General features: G+C 36.3%; 1 protein-coding gene across 7 annotated transcripts in view; it reads right to left on the reverse strand.

The window, feature by feature from the left end:
* Positions 1–22,015, reverse strand: part of RBFOX3 (RNA binding fox-1 homolog 3) — a 942,623-nt gene that overhangs the window by 700,149 nt on the left and 220,459 nt on the right. For all 7 annotated transcript variants that reach the window (XM_031968497.1, XM_031968495.1, XM_031968493.1 and 4 more), the window contains exon 2: positions 11,894–12,041. The gene's annotated coding sequence lies outside the window, so the exon portion shown is untranslated. The remainder of the gene's footprint in view (positions 1–11,893; positions 12,042–22,015) is intronic.

Here is a 22,015-nt window from a genome sequence, read left to right on the forward strand (position 1 = left end):
TTATATGTATATGTCTTATCTCTCCTACAAAACTAATTAATGACAATTCATTTAAACTCTAAGAGCCTCAGTTTTCTCATCTATAAAATGACTAGGTTAGACTAGAATGATTCCCAATACCTGGAAAGCCTTTGAATCTTTGATCATTCTGATCATTCCTTAAATACAGATGCTGAATTTATTTTACTCTTGGTGTCCTTAGAATTTAGCCTAACACTTTTACACATACCTTATATTTTAGATGTAAAAATTGTCTCCTACATTTGAATAGTATTTTATGGTTAGGAATTATTCTATTGTTTATACTTGTAACCACAGGGCCTATTATACAGAAGGCATTTATTAAGTGCCTATCATTTGCTTACTATGCTTTATAACTACTGAATGAATATTAAATATCAGTACTAGTGATTCCACCATACGCTGGTTTCCTTTATAGAGTTTTAAGGCTTGCAAAATGCTTCTATTGCTTTTACTTCTTATAGGACCACCAATCCCTACCACCAACACCATCATGCACTCTCTGATCCAGTGACTTCTGATATTCTTACTGTTCCCTCAAAGTAGATACTACATCTGTACAAACCTGGTATTTTTACGTGCTTCTTCTGGTTCCTGAAATGCTCTACATCCTTACTTCTGTCTCCTGACTTCCTTCAGGTTTCATCTAAAATTCTACTTTCTATAAAAAGGCTTCCCTAGAACCCCTTTAAACTAGTACTTTCCTGAAATATTTCCCTCCCCAATTCATCCAATATATACCTTGTTTGTATATAACTATTGAACATTTGTCAACCCATTAGATTCTAAGCTCTCTTAAAATAGTGTGTGGGTTTTTTTTTTACTTTTTAAAAATTATCTCATGCACTTAGTACAATGTCTGATGCATAGTGAACATTTAATACATGATCACTACTCCATTGTTACAACTATATGAAATAGGTGATCTTATTATAACCATTTTATAAATAAGGAAACTGAGGCTCAGAGAAGATAAATAACTCTTTCAGGATCACATAACTAGTAAGTATATTAGGGGAGATTTGAACCCAAAATTTTCCTTGGCTCCAGATCCAGCATTCTATTCAGTATATCAGGATGCCATGCTTTTTTTCATATGGGAAACAGCCAACAAAACCATAAGTTCCCAGCTCCAGTGCTTAGCACTACATCTGGAAACTCTTCTCACTCTTAATTGTCCTAAATGCTTTAACACACTGAGTGACTAATAGACACTAATTGAACGATTTTAGCAAGGAGCATTTACTTGGGGAATGTGGCAGACATTGTCCTCTGTGTCTGACTAGGACTTTTATTGAAAGGTACCTGTTAAGTAGTTAACTATTAGCCAAAAGTCTACATAAAAAATGTTCCTCTATATTCTATAAATATATATATATATATATATATATGTGTGTGTGTTATATAGAATATATATATATATATATATATATGTGTGTGTATATATATATATATATATATATATATCACATCATGGTCAAAATATAATTTCATGCCTAAACTAATAAGAATGGGTCAGAGGAAGAATAAATACCTCAAACCAAAAGCAGATGGGATAAAAAGAGTTATACTTTTGCTCATTGTGGTCAATATCAACATATTAAATCTGCTCAAAGACCTAAGAGGTATACTAGTAAAATGATTCTGCCCTCCTCCTTAGACCTTGTTGAATACTACTTCCTAAAGCATTATCTTCTTCTAGAAAATTGCCCAGCCACTTAGCTCTTGGCTCTAGGGCTTTCTAGGGTTTCAAAAAAACTCAAATGGCATACAATGTCCATATTTTCTACACTTTACTTGGTTCCTAACTCTTAGCTCCAAAGGCCAAGCCACCTAATGGTATTAGACCCTGAGACTTTTTAATTCTCAGGTTTCAGAAATCTGCCACAACTGAACCATCTTCAACTACAGTAACAATAACAAGCACATGTTCCCTATTTCTCTTCTGATCCATGCTGCCCCAATTCTGATCCATGCTGCCCCAAACTCCAGACCTCAAACTGTTAAGGCTTTAAGAATTTAATTCCAATGCAGAAATTCAGAAATTATATACTTAAGAAACGTGTGAATATAACTTGAATATAATATCAAGTAACTACAAAAGATTCTATCTAACACAAACTGGATAGTAGTACTCAAGGTTTATTTTATCTATTCTATTTGCCTAAAGTTCCCCCAGCTGAGCCTTCCACTGATTTGATACTTTCTATAAAATAGAGAAAATAAGACCTATCTCTTAGGATTGTAGTGAGGATACAATGAAAAATTTGTAAAGCATTCTGCAAACCTTAAATGGGTAGCTACCACCACCACCACCACCAATGTCATCATCCCCATTATCATTTCCTGATAAAAAACCAAGGATTCAAAATGTAAGTCCCTTTTGGCCCCAGAATAAGAATAGAACTTTTCCACACCAAAACATTCCCCCAAATTGGAATTTGCTCTCGTAAGCCTTATACTTCAGAATACATTTATCTCTTCTAGAGTCAACTCTAGCTCTGTGGGGCTAGCTTGGAGAGGAGACATTTTAACACCTCCTATTCTTATACAGAGGAATTTTTTAGCGACAGAAGACATCTTTTGTGGTGCATGTATATGTGGTACCTGATTTAACTTAAGGCAAATTTATGAAATAGCATAAACCTCTTTGTTACTAAATTTGTTTCTAAAACTGTACATACCCTTTGATCCAGCAGTGTCTCTAGTGGACTTGTATCCCAGAGACATCATAAAAAAGGGAAAAGGACCTATGTGTGGAAAAATATTTGAAGCAGCCCTTTTTTGTAGTGACAAGAAACTGGAAACTGAGTGATTGCCTATTAGTTGGAAAATGGCTGAATAAGTTATGGTATCTGAATGTTATAGAATATTATTGTTCTACAAGAAACGATCAGCAGAATTATTTCAGAGAAGCCTGGAGAGACTTGCAAGAACTGATGCTAAGTGAAGTAAGTAGAACGGAGAGAGTTGGTTCTTCTGTTTTTTTGATAGGTTTGATTTCAAAAGACAAGGTAGGCTTATGATTAAGAAGTAAAGAGTACTGTAGCAGAGACTAGTAAAAAAAAACCAAACAACAAAAAAAAAAACTTCTCACAATTGGAGATTGTCTTCTCCTTATCCTCTCCCATTCATTTCATTACCTCAAAAGAGGTTTTTTTTTTTTTTCTGTAGATAATATAAAATATTTGGTAGTCTACCTGCCAAGGCAAAGTCATGAATTACATGAACAAAATTACAAAACACTTTCCACGCAAATAAAGTCAGATCTAATCAATTGGGAAAATATCAAGTACTCATGGGTAGCTGAGCTAATAGAATAAAAAGGACAATTCTACCTAAATTAATCTACTTATTCAGTACCATACCAATCAAATTCCCAAGAAATTATCTTACAGAGCTAGAAAAAAATAATAACAAAGTTCATCTGGAAGAACAAAAAGGTCAAGAAATTCAAGAGAATTAATATGCAAATGAAGGTGGCCAAGTTGTACCATTCCTAAAACTATATTGTAAAGCAGTGGTCACTAAAACCATTTGGTACTGGCTAAGAAACAGAAGTCAATCAGTGGAATAAGTTAGGTTCACAAGACACAATAGTCAATGACTATGGAAATGTAGTGTTTGTTAAATACTGAGACCCCAGCTTCTGGGATAAGAACTCATTATGTGAGAAAAATTGTAGTAAAAATTGGAAATTAATGTGGCAGAAACTAGGCACTGACCTATACCTAACACCCTAACACCTAACTGACCCTTTATTAAGATCAAGTCAAACTGAATTCATGATATAGATAAAGAGTGATATTATAAGCAAATTAGAAGAACAAAGGATGGTCTACCTCACAGATGTGTGGAGAGGAAAGGAATTTGTGGCCAAAGAGGAACTAGAGTATATTATGGAATGCAAAATGTATCCTTTTAATTATATTAAGTTAAATAGTTTTTGTACAAACAAAATCAATGCAGACAAGATTAAAAGGGAAGCAATAAACTGGGGGAAATAATTTATATCCAAGGATTCTGATAAAGGCCTCATTTCTAAAATATATAGAGAATTGACTCAAATTTATAAGAATTCAAACCATTCTCCAATTGATAAATGGTCAAAGGATATGAACAGACAATCTTCAGATGAAGAATTAAAACTATTTCTAGTCATATAAAAATACTCTAAATCATTATTGATCAGAAAAATACAAATTAAGACAACTCTGAGGTGTCACTACACATCTCTGATTGGCTAAGATGGCAGGAAAAGCTAATGATGAATGTTGGAGGGGATGTGGGAAAACTGGGACACTAATACCTTGTTGGTGGAGTTGTGAACTGATCCAACCATTCTGGAGAGCAATCTAGAATTATGCTGAAAGATATATCAAACTGTGCATACCCTTTGATCCAGCAGTGTCTCTAGTGGACTTGTATCCCAAAGAGATCATAAAAAAGGGAAAAGGACCTATGTGTGGAAAAATATTTGAAGCAACCCTTTTTGTAGTGACAAGAAACTGGAAACTGAGTGATTGCCTATTAGTTGGAAAATGGCTGAATAGGTTATGGTATCTGAATGTTATAGAATATTATTGTTCTATAAGAAATGATCAGCAGGATGATTTCAGAGAGGCCTGGAGAGATTTGCAAGAACTGATGCTAAGTGAAGTAGAACCGAGAGAACATTGTATACAGCAACAAGATTATACAATGATCAATTCTGATGGACATGGCTCTTTTCAACAATGAGATGATGGAGGACAGTTCCAATGATCTTGTGATAAAGAGAGCCATCTACACCCAGAGAGAGGATTGTGGGGACTAAGTGTGAATCACAACATAATATTTTCACCTTTTATTGTTTTTTGCTTACATTTTATTTTCTTTCTAATTTTTTCCCTTTTGATCTGATTTTTCTTGTGCAGAACGATAATTGTGGAAATATGCATAGAAGAATTGTACATGTTTAACATATTGGATTACTTCCTGTCCAGAGGAGGAGGTAAAGGGAAAGGAAGAAAAAAAAAATTAGGAACACAAGGTTTTGCAAAGGTGAATGCTGAAAATTATCTATGCATATGTTTTGAAAATAAAAAAGCTTTAATAAAAAAAGACTTGTTTTCAAATTCTGTCTCCGAACTAACTACCTATGTCAAATCAACAAATCACTTGACTTTGAGCAAAGTTACCCCATCTCCATTTTGGTTTCCTCATCAGTAATACAATAGAATTTAAAATGGATTAATGCCAAGATCCTTGCAAAGCTAGATGTCAAAATCTTTCTTAATATGACTTTTAACTTTTCTAGGAAATCAACTCACATTAAACCAACCCAAAGAAGGATTCTATCATTTCACTGTCATTCAATCTCTACCCAGCAATTAAATAGATTACTATGGGATTATAAGCAATAATAAGATTAATCTGGGTCAACAATGTGATGTGGCAGCCAAAAATAAAATGGTAATCTTCGGCATAAAGTCCAGAAATGGTGAGGGAGATGATCATTTTAGCATACTTTGCCCTCAACCATCTCCAAGCATCCTGATGTATATCTGGCCACTGGACCCAGATGACTCTGGAGGGGAAAGTAAGAATGATGTCTTTGCACAGCCTTCCCTCACTTAAATCCAATTCACTTGCGTGTCATGGCACCATTTCCCTGATGTCTTGGTATTCTGTAAAAATAAAGGACAAACAACCCAGGTCCAGTCTCAGTCAATTCAGAAACTCCATTGTTTGACAGTGGGCTTTTCAAATGTGCTATATAATTACTCCCTCCACCCTAAATGGGAAAAGAATAAAAAGGAAGTTCTGCTGATATGTTTCTATTCCATGTTGTAGAACAGAACATTATTAGAAATGTAAAGGAAAGAATGGCAAGTGTGTTTTAAGGTTTTTTTCTTTTTCTTTTTTATGTCAAGGGCCATTTGGATATTTATAATATCATTCCTGGAGCATACAAAATTATCAACTTATAGAACTGAAGCAGTTGGAAATTGTTCTACCTATCTTTCTGCTCATCATCCATGCAAATGATTTTGTGGGCCTTATATAGGCGCTAGTGTGGAGGCTCCCCACCCCTGTTATAGGGGATATGGCACTCATCTTAGACTTAGGCAGACCAGAATTTGAACAGATATTTAGTAACAAGGACCCTAAGCAAGACACAACTACTCAGCCTTAGATTCCTTATTTATAAAACGGAGATGATAATGGCATCTCCTTTAAAAGGTTATTATGAGTATCAAATGATATATGCAAGGAACATTATGGCACTAAATAAATGCAAATAAATAATAATTATTAACAAAATGTATTGTAAGTATAAATTAATAGACATATTAGGATACTATATAAATATTAACATTATCATTGTTATTACTTCATAGTAGATTCTTGACAAATGTTCAGAAAATGAGTAACTAGTAACAAAAACTTTAAAATCACACTTGCTATTCTTTCCTTCATATTTCTCATAATACCAACATTAATTTGCATTTATACAGCCCTTTAAGACTTACTTACATTATCTCTTTTGACCCTCACAACTCAATAAGACTGTACAATCGGAATTCTTTTATATATGAAGAAACGAAAATGGAAAGAATGTGCATTTTTGTTCACAGTCACATGACTAGTGAGTGACAAGGGAATTTGAATTGAGGTCTCTAATGATGATGCCCAGTTTAGGATTCATTTTAAGCTAAAAAGTAACTTGGCATAGTATAGAGAAAGACAACCTAAGAGCAAGGAAGAGCTATATACAAGCCGTGTCTCTGACACCAATGGACAATATGATGTTGGGAAAGTCCCTTAACTTTTCCAAGTTCTAGCAACCTTAGAATACTCTGACTCTCATAGCAGGTATAAATTAGCATTCCTAAATGGAACTTCCTTATTGAAAGTTTCCTGTATGAATGGAACCACAGGTCCCATTTCTCCTCTGACTCTCATAAAAAAAAAATAACCTAGGGACTAACATACTTCTACTTTTTCCTGCTGTTGGTCAGTGTAACTCAAAGAGAAGGCAGAATGATATGGTTTATCATCACTGAGTATAAAATAATAAAACAGAGCACTACCTCTTCTCGATCATCAAAAAGGCATTTATCCCAAAACTCTAGAAATCTCAGAGTCCTGATCAACCTCTTTTACAATTAGTACTTTTGATACAGGCAATCTTTACTTCTGTAAATCATTACCACCATTGAGGATCCCATGTCCCCCCAGTGATGGATTCTGATTTAATAGCTTTTAAAAAAAAGTAGACAAGAGAAATGAATGATGAATATGTCTAGGAAACAGAGTCCTTCCTCAATGATTTATGGGGAAAGAGTCCATTGTTGCTCACTGATACATCCTGGGGTTAGGGGGTCAAGATAGAAAGACAGGTTTTCTTTTAAGAAATGGAAAGGAACATAATGAGATTGAGGAGTGTAAGCACTAACCTACACCACTAGGACAAACTTACATGACAAGCTTGTGTGAAAGCCTCCCACAGCTCCCATCACATGACCAACCATCCCCAAAATAGACATTGAAACATATTTTCTTAGGAAGATAAAAAGGCACTCTTCCTAGGGCCCATGAAACTCGCAGGCTATTCAAGTATGGTTTCTGAAGAAGACTTTCTAGGGGCTCTTTGTACACATTCCATTTACACTGTAGATTCTTGATATTGCCTGCCAAGAAGCTGTATCATCCCTTGGTCCTTGTAACTTGGTTTGTTTACAAACACTCTCCCCATGACCTTTTTGCCCATCACCACCATAAAAAGTGGAGCGGGACAACTCCATACATGCTGCCTGTTGAAAAGACTGCCTTTTCTCATTAGAGCCTATCAGCTGAACCACAACAAGCAATTCTGCTACTTGCTATGTGCAATTATGACATATTCCGCCAAAGGACTCGAAGGGAGAGCCTGGTTCAACCTCTTTCAAAAAAAAAAAAAACCCAGGGTCTTAAAGGATGGAGTTATTAGAACTCCAAAAAGTCACTCCTAGGAAAACCACCATTAAGACAAGAGAAGATATTTAAACCAGTTCAGGAGAGGAGTTCACTTAGCATCCAGTTGCTTATTGGTGAGGAAGTATACCCTCTATTAGCTTACTTTTAAAACTAATTATTCTTGCTATTTAGGGGTGATATTTAAGTATTCCTTCTTGCTGAAATAACTAAAGGAAGTGCTATCAGAACTCTTTAAATTTCTGTGCCCTGAAATAAAGTTGCAACAGCTCTTACTAGTTAGGATTACTATCAGGATAGTAAGATTATTGTTTCAGGAAAATCTGGCTACCTATTATAATGTAGTGATGAGAAAGGAGGCAGAGGTACAAATGGGATAAGCAAAAAGCTGAAAGATCAGAGTTCCAAAAATGAATGGGAATATTTATTTATTTATTTTTGATCATGGCTCCTAATGAGAATGCCTAGTTCTTCCCTGTCTAAATGATGGATGAATCTAGCCTAAGCTTCAGCTACTGGATATAATAGACAAATCTCGTTTTACAGCAGATTAATCTCTATTCATGTTTTTAATAAGCACTCGGAATTTACTATACAGTAAAATTTAAATTGAATCCATATTTAAAAGGATGGGTCTTAAAATGGGGCCTAATTTATGAGGCTTTTTCTAAGGAGGAGGAAGATAGGAAATGGGGAGGGACAGGTGGAAGAAAAATGCTCTTTCTCAGCAACAGTTTCTCAGCTGACCTCCTTTTACAGATGCATAAGCATTTGCTTCTGCCCCCTCCCTCCTCCAGTCTGCTGCTTTGCTTCAGCAGTGACTTGGGGAATGAAATCACACAAGCTTTCATGTCTAAGCAGATCTAACACTCCCACTCACTGGAACAAAAGCACCTTCAGAGCTCCCTTTTCTGATATTTCTCTATCAATGATCTTGAGTTGCTCTTTAAGTAATACCTTTGTCTCCCCGATGAGAGTTTTACTGGCTTGGGGGAAAAGAAGGTATCAACAATTTGCTAGACTTGACATATAAAGTACTGTTCCTTCTTTTGTAGGATCATACAGGCCATCTAGTCAAACTTTCTCAAATAAGGAAAATGAAGGCCAAAGTGGTTAAGTAAGTTGCCCAACATCACACAGATTCTCTTACTAAAAATCCATTGCTCATTCCACTGTACTATTCTGCCTCTTGGAACTATTCTTTTCTTATCCTTCACTCCCAAATATCCAGGTCACATTTAATGTACCAAGAACTGGAAAGGACTTTCTATTTGGAATGCTAATGAATAAGCTATAAGTAAAGAAATCTTTCTATATAAAGAAAACTCAAAGGCAATGAATTAAACTCTAATGTCTATGATAGTTCTCTGATTTTTTTTTTACCCACTTGGTTACTAGGGTTCAAATTTGTTTGCAAATTACAAATGAAGAGAATTTTACAATATTAGCCCATAGTTCTTTTCTTCAGATGCAGAATACAAAATAAACTCACTCAAATTGTAATTGGATTTGGATCTCAAAAAGTGACAAGTTTTCACCTCTAAGGAAAAAAAGGGGGGACACTTATAGAACGGTGTATGAGAACCTATATCATGAAGAAAGATCAAAATTACCAATGAATATACTGAATATAATTGGGTTTTTTTCTTTTAGAAACACTAATATTTTGTGTCATGTTAGAAAGAGAGTCGACCTCAAATCAAAAAGAAGTTGGAACCAAGTTTCAACTCTAACACATACATAATACATACATACATATATTTATGCATAGCTACCCAGAAGTGGCTCTGGGTAAAATCACTTAACTTCTCCCAGAAATCTTAAGTTTCAGAAAAGATGCTGGTTTTCATTGATGGAGGGAGTGTCCTTACCAGGGAGTTCCCTGTAACTAAAAAAAATACATGTCCAGATCCTAAGTCTAACATTTACTCAACTTTTTTTTTAATGTTCTTTCAGAGTTTCAAGGTGACATGCAGAACTCAGTTTCCTTTGCAGTCTTCAAACTGATTAGTGCAGCTAGGAAAATATGCTGAGCTGCCACATCAGAGAAGGAGCCTTCTCTTTAATCCTTCTCTCAAGATGACCTCTGCCCTCAGTGGAGGTACCATGATTCTCAAAGTCTCATACTACATTTTATGATTTCAGAGCATGTACTTGAGATTGACAAGGAAACCAAAAAAGTACAAATAGATATTGCTGCAAGCTAGAAAGATCCAACTAATATAACAGCATTTTTACCTCCCTCAATTCAAACATGGAATTTCTAAGAGATTGATCAGCAATGATCCAGTGCCACTCTTTTTTTGTAAATATATATGTGCACATATATATAAAAACTGAATTAATGAGTGGATAGAAAAAACAAAGAGACAGAGAGAGTAGGGGAAAGAGAGAGAAAGAGACAGAGGGAGGGAGGGAGGGAAGGAAGGAGGGAGAGAGGAGAGAGAGAGAGAGAGAGAGAGAGAGAGCGCGAATAGATAATTCATTCCAGAAATTCATGCTTTGAGAGACACAGATACTTAGAACCCAGCTAACTCAATGGTGAAATATAAACTGCAATCATAAAAGAACTACTTTATCCATTCTTTTCTCTCCTTTAAGGAGGTAGCAAGGAGATTCATTAACAGGTGTGATCCAGAGATACTGTTATTATTTTTACACTATCCACAGGATATGTGCCTTAACTTGCTTCTCTGTTGATGGTGCCATTTTGGCTTTTTTGTTTATATATTTTTGAGAGTGTATGCTGACATGTGTGTGTGTGTGTGTGTGTGTGTGTGTATTTATATATGTCCCAGCATGGTCCTCCATTAGCATGCACTTCTCTCTTTTATTTTTTTAAGAAGAGTAGCTGGGATTTAAGTAAGGAGGGAAGGGAAATAGAGTGATTTTAACCCTGAGGAAGTTACATGAAGCATTTCCCACAATGCAGATTATATGATGAACCCATTACCTCAAATTGAAGCAGGCGAGAGATGCACAAGCTCCCAAGAGAGTACAGACTGCTGCTATCATTAAAGGGACAAAAGAAGTATACCAGTATACTACACAGGAATTATTGAACTCATAAATTTGATAGAGACACTAAGGAATTTAAAGGTAACTAAGTAGCCTGTACCTGGTACCTTACCTGCACTGGAGTCACAGAATTCTCACCATTATATAACTAATTTTGCAGAAGAGAAAAATAGTAACAAAAACAATCACCCAAAGTGCTTTGCTGCTGCTGCTCTGATGTTTCTCAGAGGACAGTGATACAGTAGAAAGAACAGTGAATTTGAAATCTGACATCCTGGATTTGAAACCAGGTAATGATGCTTAGTCCTTGCAAGGCGCTGAACAAATCCCTTCCCCATTTGGGGACTATATATAAGTTATATTAATCTGAGGAGATTGGTCTATATAGGCTCTAAACTCTTAATCCATGATTCTTATTTACAGCCCTTCATTTATGCAGAAGACACGTATTGACGCATGCTTAGAGTTGTTTCTCAATAGAGGGGTTAGACTCAAAGCAAGTACCATCAGAATCAAAGGTGAGCTTTTAAGAGATGAATACTGGGGCTAGGAATACAATCTGTATAATGAAAATAACAGAGATGGGGTAAAACCATTGACCCTACTCTCTTAGGCTCTAAGAACATAGTCAACAACACCTCCTCCTAAATTTCTGTAATACCTAATTCCTCTGCAGCAGAATTAATGGATTTCAGTTCATTGGATAGCAGTTGTTTCTTGTAGGGGCACAACTGACTGATTCTTAGAAATTTGTTTATGTCATACCTACTACTCCTTAAAACCGAAAAATCCAGGTTTGGTTTGTAAAACAGGAGGTGCATCAACATCTCTTTTAGGGATATATAGAATAATGCTACCTTGAAGAGGACAGTCTCAAGGGGTTTAAGAGACTTACCTGGTACTTCAGGGGTATGTCTGTTTTGCTGAAGCAATGGTGGTCCTGCTGAGTTTACCTTTCTGGGGCTTTCCTGGTGCTGGGAGTGTGGGGGAAGGGAAAGTATCAACAGGAAAAGCTGTTAAGTTCTCATAGACAGATTTTCAACCTGAAAGCAAAAAAGAAAAAGAAAAAAAAATTCCTTTGAAGCAAAGACCTTTCTTTGAGTGTAAAACAAACAATGGTATTAATAATAAATTAAGAAGAAAGTAATGATTCAAAGTAAATTGATCACCATAACCCCAGAAGAAGGCTATTTCACTCTGAGAGTGTGGTAGGGACTTTGGGGCAACAAAGCATTATGACTTTATTACCAACAAGCTGTAAATAGATACAACACCTTACTTGTGATAAAGCTCTGAACAGTGAATGGAGAAGCCCAATGAATTCTCTCACTCAGGTCTACTCAGTTTCAGAGATAAGGTCAATTTATTCTAGTATCACTCCTGGGGAAAGGATTTTCAGAGAATAGATTAAGGAGATACTTGGTTGCTAGGATCTGTGCCTAACCCCTCCCCATTCTATCTGGCCTAAATTATTAGGGGAACTGCACAAAAAAGCAAATTCTATCAACTACATAAAGGAAACATAAAACTTACATCTTTGTTTACAAGGGGGTGGCTATGCTTTGTCTTTTTCTTAGTAAATGTTCAAAAACAATTGATGGAAATATTTCCATAAACTTTACCATATATATGGCATATCTTTTTTTAAATCAAAAATCCCAATATAGACTAAAGTTGTGTACCCCAAATCTTAACTTATTTAGATTATGATCAGAGAGACCTTTTTCAACCACTAGGAAAAATTTTATTCTCCCTTTTTTCTTTCTCCTCCTCCTTTCTCTTCTCTCCTTCAAAGCTAAGGGTTTGATTCTAAAAGTGACAACACAAAGACCACTGGCCTGTCACTTTAGCTCATACCCCATCTTTGACTAACCCAAACCGCACTCTCGAACTGGGTCTCCAAATGGCCACATATCTAATACTTCATGAGCATCCAAATGGTTTGATATCCAAATTGTAACAATCAACTACTAAAAGATAGACAATAGATAGCAAAGGTGTTTATCAAAATGGCATAGTAAGAACAATATATACAAAGCATCCCTCCCACTGTTAAATCTATGGTACATTCTCCCACAAGTACACAGGAAGAATGGGCTCAGAATATGGTAGTGAGCATGCATATAGAACATGTCATCATCCTGAAGATTGCATAAGCCTTAGTACTCATGTTTTATCATATCCTTGATTGCCTCTGCTCTTCTAAACAGAATGCTAGAGGAAGGAGCAAAAATTCCTTCCAATTTGCCCTTAATTAAAGAGAGATCAGAAGCACTGACAACACTTTATTTCTCATCAGCTATATATGGCTTTGACCACATAACCAAGGCCTTGTTCTGGGTATCATCCTCATCCACCTTTTCACCTTCTTTCATTTATTGTGTTTTCCCAGCTAAGTGGGCAGTTAAGTGGCACAATGGATAGAGTGACAGGCCTGGAGTAAGAAAAACTCATCTTCCTGAGTTCAAATCTCACACACTTCTAACTATGTGATGTTGGGCAAGTTACTTAACCCTGTTTGCCTCAGCTTCTCATCTGAAAAATGGCAAACCATTCTAGTATCTATGCCAAGAAAACACCAAATGGGGTCACAAAGACTTGGACAAGACTGAACAATAACAATGAAACTTCCCCTATTAGATTATAAGATTCTTGAGAGTGGAGACTGTCTTTTTCTTATTTTTATCCCCAAGGCTTAGCCCAGTACCTGGCACACAGTGAATGCTTTAAAAATGTTTATTGTATTATATATATATATATATATATATATTGTTCATTGCATAACACATGAGGCAAAGGAACCTCACAACTCCTGCGACTGCAGAACCTGGAAATATTTCCTCTCTCATAAAGACCACAGGCTGGATTCCCAGCATCTGTTCCTCTCCATAGCCTGACTCTTGTTTGCCAAGAGATGCTCCTGAAAACTCCTTTCTCCCTCAAGTGACTCTTTCTATGTCCTTGTCTGTCTTCAGTATATCTCTGCTACCCCTTGGAAAAAATAGTTCCTACCAGGCCAGTAGCTTCCCCTTCAAATCTACATGACTGATGTGAGGAGAGAGAGGAGAAATTCCCAATCTTCCTTTCCTGCAAGGAACTCTTCCACAGAAACTCCTTTCTATATTTCCTACATTCTTTTCCTCTCCTCCACCTTCATGGATTTCCCCTTTCCCCTTTTAAATTCCCCCCTCTCCATTTGCAAGGTTATTCTCCACAGGCAGCAGTGGCTTAAAATCTCTCCCACTCTCAAATGCAAACTAATCAAGAGCCTCCACTGCCTTCAGACCTCAGGATTTAGCTATTTAAAGCCCTCAGAGGGGTGACGAATTAGTTTTCTCAGCCAATCATACTTGTTACCTTCTTGACTCAATCAGCAAGGCATTTGGTACCTGATAAAGGGATCAAGGCATAGCTAGTTCATTAATACCTTCTGATTATATTCTGGACATTCTTCTGTCATCTACATTCAAAACTCCCTTAACTTTTCATTAGTTGCTCTTGGCAACAGTAAGAACTTATCACTGTGAAAATCTAGAGTAATGTGGGGAGTAGGGTTGGGGGTGGGATGGGGAAGGAAGACTAAGCAAGGAGAGTGAAGGATTTAGAGCATATAAAATATTTTTTATCTGATACCGGCCATGTGGAAACTTGGCCAGCTTGCTTCTGGAAATGCATATTGGAAGGAACTTTTTCCCAGTTCATAGCATGTTTCCTGTCAGCTTACTGTATGGTAGTGAATCCTTTTAACTGGCTGATGTACCACCACTGAGTATGCATAAAAGGTATGAAGAGACAAAAGCTTTCACTCTCTCTCTTCTAGCATTTTTGCATGTGGGATGAATAACAATGCAACATTAACATTAGACCAAAAAAAAACAAAAAACAAAAAACCATGAAGACCATTCACTCTTGGCCACTGAATTCTTCCTTCCCCCATCCCCAACAGTTTGGTCTAACTATAATATAGCAATGGGTGCTACAAATGAGGTCTGAATAAATTTACATCAGTTCTGGGATCATTACAGGGTTTTAAGAGTACATGGTGTATAAAAGGTCTAAGAATCCATTTTAGTCCTAAAGTGATATTCCACCCCATTTTCTCCCAAGTTTTTCGTTCAGTTCTCAAAAACTCCTTTCAATGATTTGAGGGAAGATGGGGAGGTTGTATTTGTAACCTTTTTTTTTTGGGGGGGGGGTAGGGATGTATTTCCTTAGAGTTTCTGCCTAAATCTCCCCAATCCAAATCCTAATTTATATGACTGATGCACCTTAACAGTCAGGGTGAGGGGAGAATAATTCTATGTCTTGGGAAGTGCATGGGGATGGGAGGTAAGTACATAAAGTTATAGGTGAACAACTAAAAAATGAAAGACAGCAAGATTCCACACACTGCAATTGCAGAGGAAGAAAAAAATCCAGCAGAGTTTACCTAAACCAGTCATTACAGAGATAGAGCCTACGGCTGAAAGATTTAATACAGCTTGTCCCTTTTGTGAGTTATTAAATGTGTCTTAATTAAACTACAGGTGAGGAAGGAGCTCTATAATTCTCCCACCCCCATTTTATGTAAACATATAGAGGCGTAAAACCAGATTACACAGATCTCGGCCCATATTCCTCTGGGAAAACTACATGAGTAAAAAACATCAACCTCATTTCCGTAACCCCAGAGAGACAGAGCCTTGGTCCACAGGGTACACATGCACTGTCTTTAACACACACACACACACACACACACACACCCCTCCCCAATTCATGTATTCAATATGCACATAACCCACAAAGTAGCCTGTATTTATTACTCCTTCTAGCTTTAGTGAATGGAAAGGGAAAGGAATAGAAACAAGGCAAGATTATATTAGAAGCTGGCAGACCATCTCTCTCCTTAATGGCACGCAGACACCCAACACCAAAATACCAGGAGCATTTCCTCATCTCCCCACATCATCAGGGACTCTCTTTGGCTTGAAGATTCAGTGTCCTTGTCTCTGTAGCTATTTTCAGTGCTTCGTTAGCGAGGAGTTGGGAGGGGGAGCTGGCTTACACCCCACTGCAAATCACCAGAGCCAGCAACCCTAAAAGGCCTCAAACTAAAGGCAGCGAATGAGGTAGGTGGAGGGCATCAGTGGGACACAGGTACAGGAGCTCTTTTCCAGACCTGACCATACCCGGAGTGGACCCATCTGTCAGGTTTGGTGAGAAGGAGCTGCATTCCTGGACCCAATAGATCGAATGACACAATTTGTTTTGCTTTTCACCATCCGTGCTGAATCGGTGATAATTTAACAGCATGTCTCCAACTGTAATGGAACTTTTCTCTTACTCCACAGTAGGAAATGCCATCCATCTTCAGCAGAACAACACAAAGCTACCTCCTGACCTACGCTGTGCAGGATCCCTGGAGTCTCCTTGCTCCTCATTCCTACTCCTTTTCCTGATGAAGCAGCAGCTACTGAATTATGGAGACTGCAGGTTGAACCAAGACAGGATCAGCATCCTGGGAGGCTCTGCATCCCAGACCTTGAGGGATGAGGAGGAAAGATACATCCACCTCTCTAGTCCCCTCCCCAGGACAAAAGGTCCCAAAGAGTCCATCAGTCAGGCCCTCTCTCAAGGACCCCCAAGGCAAACTCAGAAGAAAGGGAATAATAAATCAGACAACAAACTAAACACCCAAAGTCTGTAGTGGCGCAGTTAATGAACTTCAAAACTACCCCCTCTCTCTATAAAAGTTCTATTCTGCCTCCCCCAAAATTGGGAAAGCCATAAGTAGCTAGGAGGCCCACCTTGAAGATATTGAAAAGAGGTACAGATCATGCACCCAGTCAGGTTCATTATGGACCAATGATGCAGGGACTCCCACACCCCAACTCTTGAGCTCTAAACTAGCATAAGAAGAGGGAAGCCATAACCTCCAACTTTTTCTAGTTAAAAAAAAAAAGGGGGGGGTGGAGAAAAGGGACAGAAAATGGAATTACTAGGAGACAGCAAATGCTCTGCATTTCTCCACTCCTTGGACTTCCCATAGGAAAAAAAAAATAAATCCTTCCCCTTTGCCTCAAAGCATAGACAATCTAGAGCCAAAGGTTAGATGACAGCTTTTGCCTTATTCCAGCACAAGCAGATGAGGTGAAAGAGAAATTAAGAAGTGATCTCAATGGAGATGGAAGGGGAAGATGCTACCTAGAAGAAAGTGGTCCTGATAATGAGGACAAACCACAATTTAGTGGTTCTCAAATTTATTGTATTCTTACTAGTTTTAAAAAATGTTGTTCATATTTGGAACTATGCTCAAAAAGTTATCAAATTGTGTATACTCTTTGATCCAGTGGTGTTTCTACTGGGCTTATATCCCAAAGACATCTTAAAGGAGGGAAAGGGACCAACATGTGCAAAACTGTTTGTGGCAGCCTTCTTTGTAGTGGCAAGAAACTGGAAACTGAGTGGATGCCCACCCAAGAAAATTTGGAACAGAAAGTTTTGCAAGAGTCAATGTTGAATTACCCATGTTTATATTTTATAAATTAAAAAACTTTAATAAAATAAAAAGGGGAAAAAAGTTTGCTCATTATACCTCCAAAATATATTGTAATAATATACCAGTCCTGTCTCTACTGGGCCTGTATCCAAAAGAGATCATAAAAAGGGAAAAGGACCCACATCTGCAAAAATTTTTGTAGCAGTTGTTTTTGTTGTGGCAAGAAACTGGGAACTGAGTGAATACCCATCAGCTGGAGAATGGCTAAATAAGTTATGGTATATCAATATTATGGAATATTATTGTTCTATAAGAAAACAATCATCAGGATAATTTCAGAAAGGCCTGGAGAGACTTAACATGAACTGATGTTAAATGAAGTGAGCAGAACCAAGAAAACATTGTACACAGCAACAAGAAGATGATATGATGATCAATTATGATGGACATGTCTCTTTTCAACAGCAAAATGATTCACAGCAGTTCCAATAATCTTGTGATGAAGAGAGCCATCTGCATTCAGAGAGATAACTCTGGGGACTGAGTATGGATCACAATATAGAATTTTAACTTTTTTTGGCTGTTGTTTGCTTGCGTTTTGTTTTGTTTTTTTTTCTAATTTTTTTCCTTTTTTGATCTGATTTTATTTGTAGCATGATAATTGTGATAAATATATAGAAAAATGAATATGTTTAACATAAATTGTTTCACTTGCTTCTAGGAAAGGGATGAGGGAAGGGAGGGAGAAAAAAGTGGGAACACAAAGTTGTGCAAAGATGAATATTAAAAACTATGTATGCATATATTCTGAAAATAAAAAGCTTTAAAAAATAATATACCACAACTACTACATAGAATTCCCAATCCCTCTATTTTTGTCCGCCTGCATTTTTGATTTCCTTCACTGGTTAATTGTACACTATTTCAAAGTCCGATTGTTTTTGTTCAGCAAAATAACTGTGTGGACATGTATACATATATTGTATTTAACTTAAACTTTAACATATTTAACATGTATTGGTCAACCTGCCATTTGGGGGAGGGGGTGGATGGAAGGAGGGGGAAAATTGGAACAAAAGGATTTGCAACTGTCAATGCTGAAAAATTACCCATCCATATCTCTTTTAAATAAAAAGCTATAATAAAAAATAAAAAATAATAATATATCAGTCCTTAAAATAGATATGTTCCTTATTTCATTTCATGGAACTTTGGAAAGCTTTTTTTCCAGCCATGAGTGACTGACTGAGAGGCACTGTTGTATGGTAACCAGTAGGAGAGATGTGGGACCTGAGATTGAGTTTGCATACAACAGAACTGATAAATTCCTGCCTTGGCCTCTTTGTGCCCTTCCCTTCCAGGCTGATTTTAAGTGAAGCATAACTATGAGCCTTTGTGTAGGGAAAGGAACAGTAGCCAAATCTTCCATAATTATATCTCTACTTGGCTACTATATCCTGGAATACACAGTGCCTGTTTTTGTTGAGTTTCTTCTTCCCTGATTTGAGGTCAATAACTATCTGGGGACAGAATGAACCAGGTTACAACTTTCTGAGCTTTAAAGGAGGCTGTCACAGTCCTGCTAAGCAAATGGTCTCTGGAGCAGAGACTGCCAGCACATAACAGTAGCTGCACATCAGGTGAGTGACCTGCTTGACCCATTCCAGATGAACAAAGGAATAGTCTACTTCTACCCAAAAGTGAACTTGGTGAAGACTCTGAGAAGAGAAACAAGGCCTTCCCAGAACCAAGAAGAATCCCTCGAACACAATCACCACATGAGTTCTCAATGCTTTCATGCTTAAAGTTTGAAGCTACTTTCCCCAGGGGACTTGTTCCTCTCCTCTCCACTCTAGAAATGGTTTGTTCTTCTGTCCTTGCATTATCTTATCAGTAAATATTCCTTGATTTAAAAAAAAAGCTAATTGATAACAACTAATTGATTGATATGGGGATATATTAATTGTTTGATTGATATTGAAGAGAATATCTGATAAGACTATTGAGAAACTCTCAAACTTGTCAGGGTTACCTTAAAAGCTGGTGAGTGAAGCTATAGTTAAATATTTCCTTATTTATTAATTACAGGAGACACAAGTGTATAGTGAAGTGGGATCAAATTCAAATGAAATGAGGGGCCACTAGACTACAGATAAGGACCCCTTAGAATGATTTTTAAAACTACATATTATCTGTTTTCTTATATTTTAATTAATTTTGATAACTATTTTCCCAATTATATTTTAATCTGGTCTAGCCACATTCAGAAGTGTTGTGGGTAGCATGTGACCTACATATTGAAGACTTCTGGTATAATTGGCCAATGGCCTCAGAGCTAAAAAGAAATGTACCTTCCTGACACATACTTACTGCATAACTCTGGGTAAGGCACTTAATATCTCAGCATTCCAAGCAACTCCATAAAATTACATAAAAAGTGTCAGAGAAGATGTGAACCCACATTGGTAGACTATGTGCTTCATCAGGAGCTTTTTATATCATGAAATCAGAGGCCTGAACAAGCAAAAACAATTATATATCTATACCATGTACTAATAATTATGTGCATTAAAATAAAAATTTTAAAAGGATGAGATGAAGATTAATAATATTTGATCTTAAATAAAAGAGAGAACTACTGCATTCAGGAGAATGACATAATCAGACCTCCATTTTTGTAAAACCACTTTGAGTTGCAGTCAAAACCTGCAACAGGAGAAAGAGTCAGGCCAGCCGGCATATCAGCAGCAAACCATCTGGGTTCTTGCAAGGAGGCCTCCTATGAACAGAATTAACAACATTATGTTGATGAAGCTCATCAAGTCCATGGCAAATGAAATAATATTTGTAAAGCACTTATCATAGTGCCTGACATATAGTAGGCATTTTATAAATGCTTATTTTCTTCACTTTCCCTTTCCTGTTGCAAGTTTGTTACTCCCCCAAAATATGAACAAAGCTAAAACTTAAGCTGAGTTTGGCATGAAGTTGTATCAAATTGGAGAGAGTTTTGTAGAGGGCAGGGCTTAGTTTTAGCCACCACACAGGGACATCTAACCATCCAAAAAATGTGGTTGGGAGCATATTCTGCCACTTCTCCACTCCTCAAGTCTTTTTTTGGGGGGAGGTGGGGGTGGAGAAGAGGATAGGGGAAGGAAAGTTGCAGAATGTATATCTAATAAATTGATAATCTAAAATGAATTAAGTGTGGAGACGAAAGATCAGAAAAAGTCCTAAAGACTTGTTCAAGAAACTTGGAGAGATAAGTGGCCAGAGCTATAATATACTTTTAGATGAATAAGTAGACTAAATGTGCCCTTTATTGACCACAATGCAAAGAATTATAATCAATAAAGGATCTTTAAAGTTAAAATTAAAATCTAAATGAAGACAAATAATTTAATCCTAGAGAATTCGTAGGTCAAAAAAAGAAATCACAGAAACAAAAGAAAATGCCACACAATGAAATGATAATAATGAGATAGTGTACCCAAACTTTTGGAATGCAGCCAAAGAAGTCTTGAGAGGAAAATTTATAACTGAATATTTTTATCAACAAAAGAGAAAAAAAGGAAACCAAATTGGAACTAGGCATGGAATGAAAAAAAAAAAAAAAAACTTAAATGAATACAAAATAGAAATTCTAAAAATTAAAGAAATTTTTTAAAAATTTAATACATAAAAAATCCTTATTGTATGAATAAACAAAACTAGGAACTGCTTAAAATGAAATAGATTAAATTATTGGCAAATCTAATTTTTAAAAAAATAGAAAAAAATCAAACTGCCAATATAAAAAAATAAAATGGAAGCATTAACAATAAATGAAGAGGAAATAAAAAAATCTTTAGAGATAATTTTGCCCACTTATATGCCTACAAAACTGAAAATATCAGTGCAATGAATTTTAAAAATATAAAATACTTAGATTAAACAGATATAAAATAAATAATTGAAGTAATTCAACCTCAGAAAAAGAAACTGAATAGACCAAAAGGAAGCCCCCACAGGAGAAAAAAGAATGAGATATATTTACAATTGAATTCTATAAAATAGTCAAAGAACACTTAATTCCAATATTAATCAAACTTTTCAAAAATAGGAAAAAGAGACTTCCCAAATTCCATCTATAATTAAAATATGTTTTTCATATCTAAATCAGGAAGAAAAAAAGTGGTAAAAGAAAACTACTGTCCAATATTCCTGATGAATATCAATGCAAAATATTGGATAAGATACTATGAAAGAAATTATTATTACATATTAGAGAGCGTACCTTTTGACTGCTACTGTTGATGCTACTACTAGCAGGTGGAATTTATACAGCACTTTAACATTTGCAAAGCCCTTACATTTTTGTTTCATTTGCTGTTCATTAAAGATTAAATGACTTGCCCAAGTTCATATAGTTTGTAAAGATTTAAAGCAGGATTCAAAATCAGAATTCCTGACTCTAAACTCCAATTTTGTGTAATTTTAAGAATATAGTTTTGGTTCAATATTAGGAAAATTCTAAACAAAATAGACAATATTAGTAAC

This window comes from Sarcophilus harrisii, chromosome 4 (assembly GCF_902635505.1).
Source record: "Sarcophilus harrisii chromosome 4, mSarHar1.11, whole genome shotgun sequence".
NCBI lineage: Eukaryota > Metazoa > Chordata > Mammalia > Dasyuromorphia > Dasyuridae > Sarcophilus > Sarcophilus harrisii.